This window comes from Camelus ferus, chromosome 21 (genome assembly GCF_009834535.1).
Source record: "Camelus ferus isolate YT-003-E chromosome 21, BCGSAC_Cfer_1.0, whole genome shotgun sequence".
NCBI lineage: Eukaryota > Metazoa > Chordata > Mammalia > Artiodactyla > Camelidae > Camelus > Camelus ferus.
In genome coordinates this window covers 11,905,988-11,915,005 of record NC_045716.1, presented here as the reverse complement: position 1 = coordinate 11,915,005, position 9,018 = coordinate 11,905,988, and the positions used below count along the sequence as shown (strand labels likewise).

Genomic DNA, 9,018 nt, shown 5'->3' with positions numbered 1-9,018 from the left:
TTAATACTCCTCACAGCAGTAACTGCACACCAGGAAGGCCAAGACAAACACAAGGCAAGGCGTTTTCCCAAAGCTGCAGTGTGAAGAGACTGTAAACAAACGACCCTGTACACGTGTATGGGTTTCTTTGCTACAGGAAATCCAAATGGAGTAAGGACTGGAGATGAATAAAAAGGCTTCTTGAGCAGAAGAAGGATGACGCCCTGCATGCACTTGGTTTTCTGCCCCTTCTGCCAGCATCTCTTTCTTCTCCTGCATTGTCTGATGTCCGTGAAGTTGTCTCTAAGCAATCGCATGATGAGGGCGCTGTCTCTGCATGTGTTTTCATTAAGTCTATCCAGGGCCTCATCAAAAGCTGTTTTAGCCAGTGTGCAGGCAAGTTTGGGGTTACTGAGGATCTCATAGCAAAATACAGAAAAGTGCCAGCCCCAGGCGGGTTGGGTGTGTGGGTTGCAGCTCTTTCTTGCTTATATCAAGCTCTTTGGGAAATAGCTATCGTTTGTCTCCCATCGTCACCACATACAACTTCAGCAAGGCACTGGAAGTAATCTCCCTTGATTTTCAGATGGGAGATCTTACTCTCTGGATTAGTTATATTAGCTATTAAATACGACCCAACAATTCCAGGACCGTGGTGCTGATGGACCTCAGTTCAAACTCCACAGAGTCTTTAATCAGAGGCAACTTCTTGTAGGGAGGTGTAGGTTTTGTGCAGATTTCGAGATGGCCCTCCAGTGGCCTGTGGCCCCTGATCATGTTCGTGTCGGCCACCAAGAGCAGGTAGTGCTCCTCCTTGGACAGGTTAGTGACCTGCTCCATCGCGGCCTTCTTGCAGGTGACCGTGTCATCATAGGGCTCTACCTGCCAGGCCAGCTTCTCCTTCTCCATCGGTTCTGTCTCCTCCATGGGGTGGGGGAGAGAAGAGCAGGAACGAGCATCATCCCGGATCTGGAGGAAACTGTGGAGGGCTTTCACATCTCCACTGGGCGAGTCCCACCACTTTGATCTGCTTTTGGCTTTAGCCAGAGGACCCTACTATCTCAGCCCACCCCTGTGCCTGCCTGGGGGCCAGCCACCTTGCTGCATTTATAGACAATTGACTAAAGTTGCCACTTTGCCAAATTACTGGGAAGCAGCATGGAATAAAGGAACAACCTGTCTGACTTACTTCACTTTGTATGATCATCTTTAGGTCCACCTATGTTGCTGCAAATGGCATTAATTTCATTCTTCTTTAAGGCTGAGTAGTAATGTAAATATATATATTACCACAACTTTTTATCCAATCATCCATTGATGGACATTTAGGTTGCTTCCATGTTTTAGCTGTTGTAAATAGAGCTGTTATGAACATTGGGGTGGATGTATCTTTTCAAATTATACCTTTATTTGGATATATGCCCAGGAGTGGGATAACTGGATCATATGGCAACTCTATTTTTAGTTTTTTAGGGAATCTCCATACTGTTTTCCATAGTGGCTGCACCAATTTGCATTCCTACCAACAGTGTAGGAGGGTGCCCTTTTCTCCACACCCTCTCCAGCATTTCTCACTTGTGGACTTTTGAATGATGGCCATTCTGACTGTCGTGAGGTGATACCTCATTGTAGTTCTGATTTGTATTTCTCTAGTAATTAGCAATGTTGAGCATCTTTTCATGTGCCTGTTGGCCATCTGGATGTCTTATTTGGAGAAATGTCCATTCAGGTCTTCTGCTCATTTTTTGATTGGGTTGTTTGGTTTTTTTGTTACTGAGTTGTATGAGCTGCTTGTATATTTTGGAAATTAATCTCTTGTTGGTTACACCATTTGCAAATATTTTCTCCATGTCCATAGGTTCCTTACATTTTGTTTATGTTTCCTTTGCTGTGCAAAAGCTTATAAGTTTGATTAGGTCCCTTTGTTTATTTTTGTTTTTATTTCTATGGATTTGGGAGATTGACCTAAGAAAACATTGCTACAATTTATGTCAGAGAATGTTTTGCCTACATTCTCTTCTAGGAGTTTTATGGAGTCAAATATTATATTTGAGTCTTTAATCCATTCTGAGTTTATTTTTGTGTATGGTGTGAAGGACTGTTCTAACTTCACTGATTTACATGCAGCTGTCCAGCTTTCCCAACACCACTTATTGAAGAGACTGTCTTTTCTTCATTTCTTGCCTCCTTTATCAAAGTTTAATTGATTGTAGGTGTGTGGATTTATTTCTGGGCTCTCTATTCTGTTGCATTGTCTGTATGTCTGTTTTTGTGCCAATACCACATTGTTTTGATTACTGTAGCTCTGTAGTATTGTCTGAAGTCCGGGAGGATTACGCCTCCAGCTTTGTTGTTTTTCCTCAGGATTGCTTTTTCATTCTGGGTCTTTTGTGTTTCCATATAAATTTTAGGATTATTTGTTCTAGTTCTGTGAAAAATATCATGGATAATTTGATAGGGATTGCATTAACTCTGAGATTGCTTTGGGTAGTATGGCAATTTTAACTATATTAACTTTTCCAGTCCACCAGCATGAGATATCTTTCCACAGGCATGTTAATTTTAGACTTAGATGTTCAGAGATAATTAGCCAAAGCTGGCTATGCCAGATGGCAACTAAGAATTTGCCTGGTCTTTAGAACAGTAATAAAACAATTGTTAGCAATGTCTCAGTCCTTAAAAAGAGCCTATCAGTCTGGGCAGGTGGGAAGTTTCCAGGTTAGTGTTATAAAGCCCATTCCTCCAGAAACAGATCCTGGATTGAGTGAAGGGGAATAAATAGGAAATGCTGCCCACGGCAAAGCAATAAGGCTCTGTAGAGGTTCTGGAGAGGATGGATTACATTCTGGAATGTGAAGTAGAGCAGACGCTCGGTCTCCGTACGAAATGGAAATTTTTCCAGAGTTCCCAATTGTATAACTGCCACCACAGCAGTGGTTTACAAAATATATTCCATGCAAGCACTACTTTCTAGAGATGTTAAAAGAATATAATAAATAAATTTGAAAGCACCGCATAATATAGTCCCCTTCTTGAAGAATCTTAACGCATGTTAGCATGTTAAAGACTGAGAAGTAGAAATATGTTTCACGTCTGTTTAACTTGAGGTTTGTCCAGTCTACTTAATTATGGATACTTTTTTCCCCTATAATACCATATAGTATGAAAATAATATATGCACAAGGTTATTCATTATGGCATAATTTTGACACTAAAATATTGGGAACAATCCTAAATTTAAATGCACAGCATTTACCTTTTCTGTATTAACTATGTATACATAATTAAGACTTATAGACCCCTAAAGAAAATGACTCTCTTACTAGCTGGAGGATATTCTAACCAACGTATATTTGCCTTTCTGTGTGCTATGTATAGAATTCAAATTTCAATCTCAGAAAAATTACAAGTTACCATATGTATCCATTCAATACCCGAAGCTGCAAATATTGTCTTTGTAAGCCAAGGGCTCACTGTATAGGGAAGTGTTTCTATAAACATTGGTTCTCTAATGAAAATAGTCCTATTGATAAAAATAAGGAAAACATTTTGTGCAAGAATAAGGTTTTCTCTCCCTCCTACCTACATAAGTGAAAATGTAAGCTGTTTTCCTATCATCTTTTACATCTGTCTTACAAACTTTTGGTCCTGGCTTGGACATTGATTTTCCCTTTTGCACGTAATCATGTAAAAGTTCAAGGTAGGAGTAACTTGTATTGCAATTTGTTTTGCTGAGTGATTGATCCCAAAAGGCTTTGCTTTTGTGAAGTTCAGCATGATAGAGTGTGAATTTTTCATAGCTCATAATTTTTAAGACTGTTTTAATTTGTTTACATGTTCTAAGAATATGAAGCAGAGCCTTCCTGTCCTAGAACAGACTGGTTATGCATAACCAGTCTCTCTAAAAATGTTGTAAATGTAAAAATTCCTAGTCTGTGCTGTTTCTGAAGATTTAGCAGAACTAAAGAGAGTCCTGACAATGCAAAATAAGTGATAAAGATTATGGGATGTGGGAGGAAGAAGGAGAATAAAGACTGTATGAGGACAAATTATTTGAAAGGAGGTCTCTACAAAAGCTTGACAGCATATACTTTAGGTGAGGCTGAGGGGAACATTCACTTCCATACATTGCTGGTGTGGATGTGAAACAGCACCACTCTTATGGAAAGGAATTTAGCAATAACTAGCAAAATTACACATGGATTTATTCTTTAACCGAACAATCCAATTTCTAGAGATTTGGGGTGAAGATTCACTCCAGCAATATAAAATATATATGCACAAGGTTATTCATTATGGTCTAATTTTAATAGCAAAATATTGGGAACAATCTAAATGGACAAAATAGGAGACATTGAATAATCTATGGTACATCTATAGAATGGAGTACGATTCCATTATATTGTTAATTTAAAAAAAATCAATGTGTCATTATTAAGGGCTGTATTACCATTGGGTAAAGATCACTGGGGAACAAGACATTCGTATAGTTTCAAGGTAGCACCTTACATGTAACTTATACATTACAAACGGGATAAGATGCCTTTACAATGGAGAAATCTGACAGGTACCACCTTAATCTAGTGACCAATTCAATGATCACCAGTAATGTATCAGATTGAATCATGTGTCTCTTAACATGATACAAATACCATGTTCAGGAAGGATACGAATCATCAGTGTGGTGTTCTGTGCTGAGCGGCACTCAAGGTAAAAACCAGTTTTGTTACTTACTTTCCAGCATTGTTGGTTTGAATCCATTCTGAAGGTCTTAGATTCTGTATTTTCTTGTCAGCTTAGTAATTCATTTAAGAAGATGGTTTTTGTATTTTATTCAGTATCTTGGTTGCTTTAACATGGAAGGTATTTCAAGGTTTCTAACTCATCAAATGGCTGGGAGTGGGAAACAGCATGGTTTCTTTTGAAAATAACTCTACGCTTAATTGTGTGTGTCACTTAGATTCATAGAGCCCTCTTGCCTGAGAATGTGGCAAGGGCTATAAAAATGTTTATACCCTTTTATTCGATAATATGGCTCTTGAGAATTTATTCTAAGGAAATAATTTAATAGTAACAAAACACTTAGCACATGACGTGACAATTTGACTTGGGCAACCAAATACTGGAAACATCCATTAGGGAAATCATTTACTCTGTAAACACTAAAATGCTCATTAAGAAGATTACGGTGACACGGAAGATGGTTCTGATGCTAAATTTGAAAAGTTGAACATAAAATTTTCTTACATACCAATTGCAACTTCTCGGAAAATGTATGCACATATGGATAAGATGATACACAAAACAGATATGCTAGATTGGTGACATTATGGTTGCTTGTTCTAATTTCTTTTTAACATTTTGATGTATCATTTTGGTTTTAATATGCAAAAGAATTTGCCACTCATCTTTGCCCCTTCAAGAAGAAAAGAAATGTGTTTGATTATTCTGGTCTTACTGAAGTTTTGGCAGTTTGCTGATGTGTGAAATGGACATACTAACTCCACTTTCAATGAGATCATATTTAAAAATTAGCCCAGTAATTGGCATATGGAAAATAATAAATGGCCATTGAGGTTTTGTCTCATATTTAAGCATGGTGGGGTGAAGGTGGGAGGGGTCAGTGACCCCCTAGAGGCCCAGTGAGGAGGTGGCAGCATCAATCCCTGAGAGAGAAGATCTGGGGAAGGATGGTGGTTCCAGGCAGACAGCAAGGTGAGAATTCGGGGGCAGATACTACTTAAGAAGTAACTGTTTATGAACCCCTTCCCTCAAAAGGTTTCCCCTTCCACAGTGAGACTGAGGAAAGAGCCAGGTTTGCGTTTAGCTGTTTACCATGCTGTTTAATCTGCCTTCAGTCTTTCTTGTCAGCTCGAGCTGGAATGTAGACCTGACCTTAAGTCCCTGTTCAGCCACTTACAAAGTGACTCTGGGCAAGACACTTGTATTCCCTCTGAACCTCAGTTTCTTCGTTTGTAAAATGGGAATATTAATCCACACCCCACTTGTCTTTCAAGTGTTTTGTAAAGTCTCAAACCTAAATATAGCCAAGTTGCTATTTTCATCATGTTGGTAAGGCTACTTCAAGATATGATAGGGGAAGTGCTTGGTTTAAATCCACTGGCATGTTCCAGGTTCAGAGAGTATGAAATTAAAAGACTTTATCCTCAAAAATGATTTCCATCCTACTTTTTGATCACCATTCTCCATCACCAAACCCTCAGGAAATGGCAAACTTTGCATGATTAAAAATAAATCTTGTTTAGTGTTTGACATCCACATATTCAAGCCATATATTGAAAACTGGTTACATTTGTGTTGCCTGTATAGAAATCAGGGAGATATTATTAAGGAGAAAGAGGAATACACATTTGTCAGCAAATACGCCAGCTTTTATAGAATATCCTAGACAGTGGACAATCCCCAGGGATTTGTGGCCACTAACAGTACTGAATTGTGGATAAATGGGGAAGTCAAAATGGAGCTCCTACAAGTTTGTATGAGGACAAATGGATGGCCCAAAAGATAAGAGGTTGTGAAATATTAGTGGGTGTAAATATTGTTACAATGTGCTCTGGAAGAAATTTTGTGAGTAGCAATCAGACTTTTACCCATTGACCCAGCAATTTCATTTCTTTCTTCAAAATATCCATGTAGATATACATATAAAAAGTTACTTATTGAAGCAAAAAGAAAAAAATCTTAACTATGGTATGTGTAAGCCATCAAAATACTATACCACCACTAGAAATATTAATATAGACATACATTTTTGGTGAACTCAGGTTGGGTCATAAGCAACTGATTTTTTAGCATTGCACCCCTGAATTGGACTTACCCCCTCAGTCACTGACTTCATATGGCCAACATAAGTCTTATCCTGTAGGGGCAGCGGCCTTTTCTCACGTATCAGAGCAGGACACTGGTTCTCTGTGGACATGCAGATCCCAAAGAGAAGGGAGGGAGAAGCTGAGATATTATGGGGTCAATTCCTTCTCCTGAGCTCTCCCATGTAAGGAGGTGGACAGTGACTGAAAGGATTACTCCAGTGGACCTCACATCATATTAATAGCCTTTTGCCTAGTGTAGCACTCATTTTATGCTTTTTAAAGAAAAATGTCTGTCTCATTTATTTTCCATAACAATTAGCACAATGGCTGATATGAGAAAAAGTCTCAATAAAAGCTGAGTGAATGAACTAAGGATAGGAGTAGCAGATCTCATACAAAGAAAACTGTGAGCCAAATACTGACATCATCCTGAAAGCAGGAGATTTAGTACAGGCAGAAAGCATGTACTTGGAATGTAGAAAATGTGAGTTACGGTCAGGAAGAAAACATCTTTGTCTTATCTTACCCACCCACATCTCTGAAGCTTGTTTCAGTTTTCTTTTTTTCTGTTATATCCAACCTTTTAGCTCTTCAAACTGGATAATTCTTATCTAGTTAACTTTAAGTTCATTAACTTTATTTGGTCACCTCCAATCTGCTGGTAAGTCCATCCAGCAAATTTTAAAATTTTAGACACCATATTTTTTAGTTCTAGAATTTCAACATTTTTTGTCATTTCCATTTTTCTGCCTGAGATTTCCTATTTGTTCATTAATTATGACCATATTTTTCTCTACATTATTGCGCATAATTATAATAGCTGATCTAAAATTGTTGTCTCAGATTCTAACACCTGAATTATTTTGGTGTCAGTCTCTAATACACTGACTTTCTTAAAAAGTGTGGATCACATTTTCTTATTTATTCATATACATAATAATTTTTTATTGCCACACAGACATTTTGGACTGTTCATTGTAGAGACTCTGGACTCTTTGAGGAGTATAGAGTTTTATTTCCACCAAGCAGGTAACTCGATTGAACTCAAACTCCAAACTCTAGCTCCTTCATGATGGGCAGTGGCAGAAATCTTTGTTCAATTCTTTGAGCTTTAGCCGTATGTTTGGCATCTACCATTCATACATGTAGTTCATGGGTCTGCTAGAGATTTGGGCACATTATATACAGAATTTAAGGATCCCTTTCTCTGAATTTCTCCTTTCCTAGATTTTCCATTTCCAGCTGCTGTAGTTGCCTTGAGCTCTGCCCTCTGAACCTTCAATCACTGAAGATTCAGTGATTTATTGTGTCCTTTGTATTGTTAAATACAATGTCCCCCACTGTATTTATAAAAAAGAAAATGTATTATTGTTTATGGCATAGTGCAGTAAAGAAAGTACTGGTCTTTGCAGCCAAAAAAACGAGGTTAGAATCTCAGATTCTCACTTATTAGATGCGTAACTTTGAGAAACTCATTTATTCTTGAAAAATAACAGGTGTCTCATTTGTAAAACAAAATTAATAACATCTGTTTTGTGGATTGCTGTGAGGACAAGAGATAGCTAACATAGCCTGGCCTGGTGTTGGGTTGAAAACAGTGCTCAAAAAATAGAGTTTGGTTTTCTTTTCTTTTTTTTTTTTTTTTTTTTTTTGTAAAATAGTAGCAATAGCATTTTTTAAAGATAGACTATTTTTAGAGCAGTTTAGGTTTAGAGGAAAATTAAGCAGAATGTACAGGAATCCCATATAACTCCTTACCCCTCCCCATGCACAGCCTCCCCCACTTATCCTCAGGCCCCTCTAGTGTGGCACATTTGTTACCATTGACATGTATCCACCACTGTAGTATCATACAGAGTATTTCCACTGCCCTAAAAACCCTTCGTGCTCCACCTATTCGTTCCTCCCTCCTCCCAACCCCTGGCAACCAGTGGTCTTTTTATTGTCTCCATAGTTTTGATTTTTCCAGAATGTCATATAATTGGAATCACACAATGTGCAGCCTTGAAAGGTGACTTCTTTCACTTAGGTAATATACATTTAAGTTTCCTTCATATCTTTTCACGGCTTGGTAGCTTACTTCTTTTTAGCACTGAGTAACATTCCATTGTGTGAACGTACAAGAGCTTATCCATTCACCTACTGAAGGGCATCTTGGTTGTTTCCAGGTTTTGACAAATATGAAAAAGAACAGCTGCTATAAACATCT

General features: G+C 38.1%; 1 pseudogene; it reads right to left on the bottom strand.

The window, feature by feature from the left end:
* Positions 1 to 906, bottom strand: LOC102506934 (annotated as a pseudogene).
* Between the last annotated feature and the right edge of the window lie 8,112 nt (positions 907 to 9,018).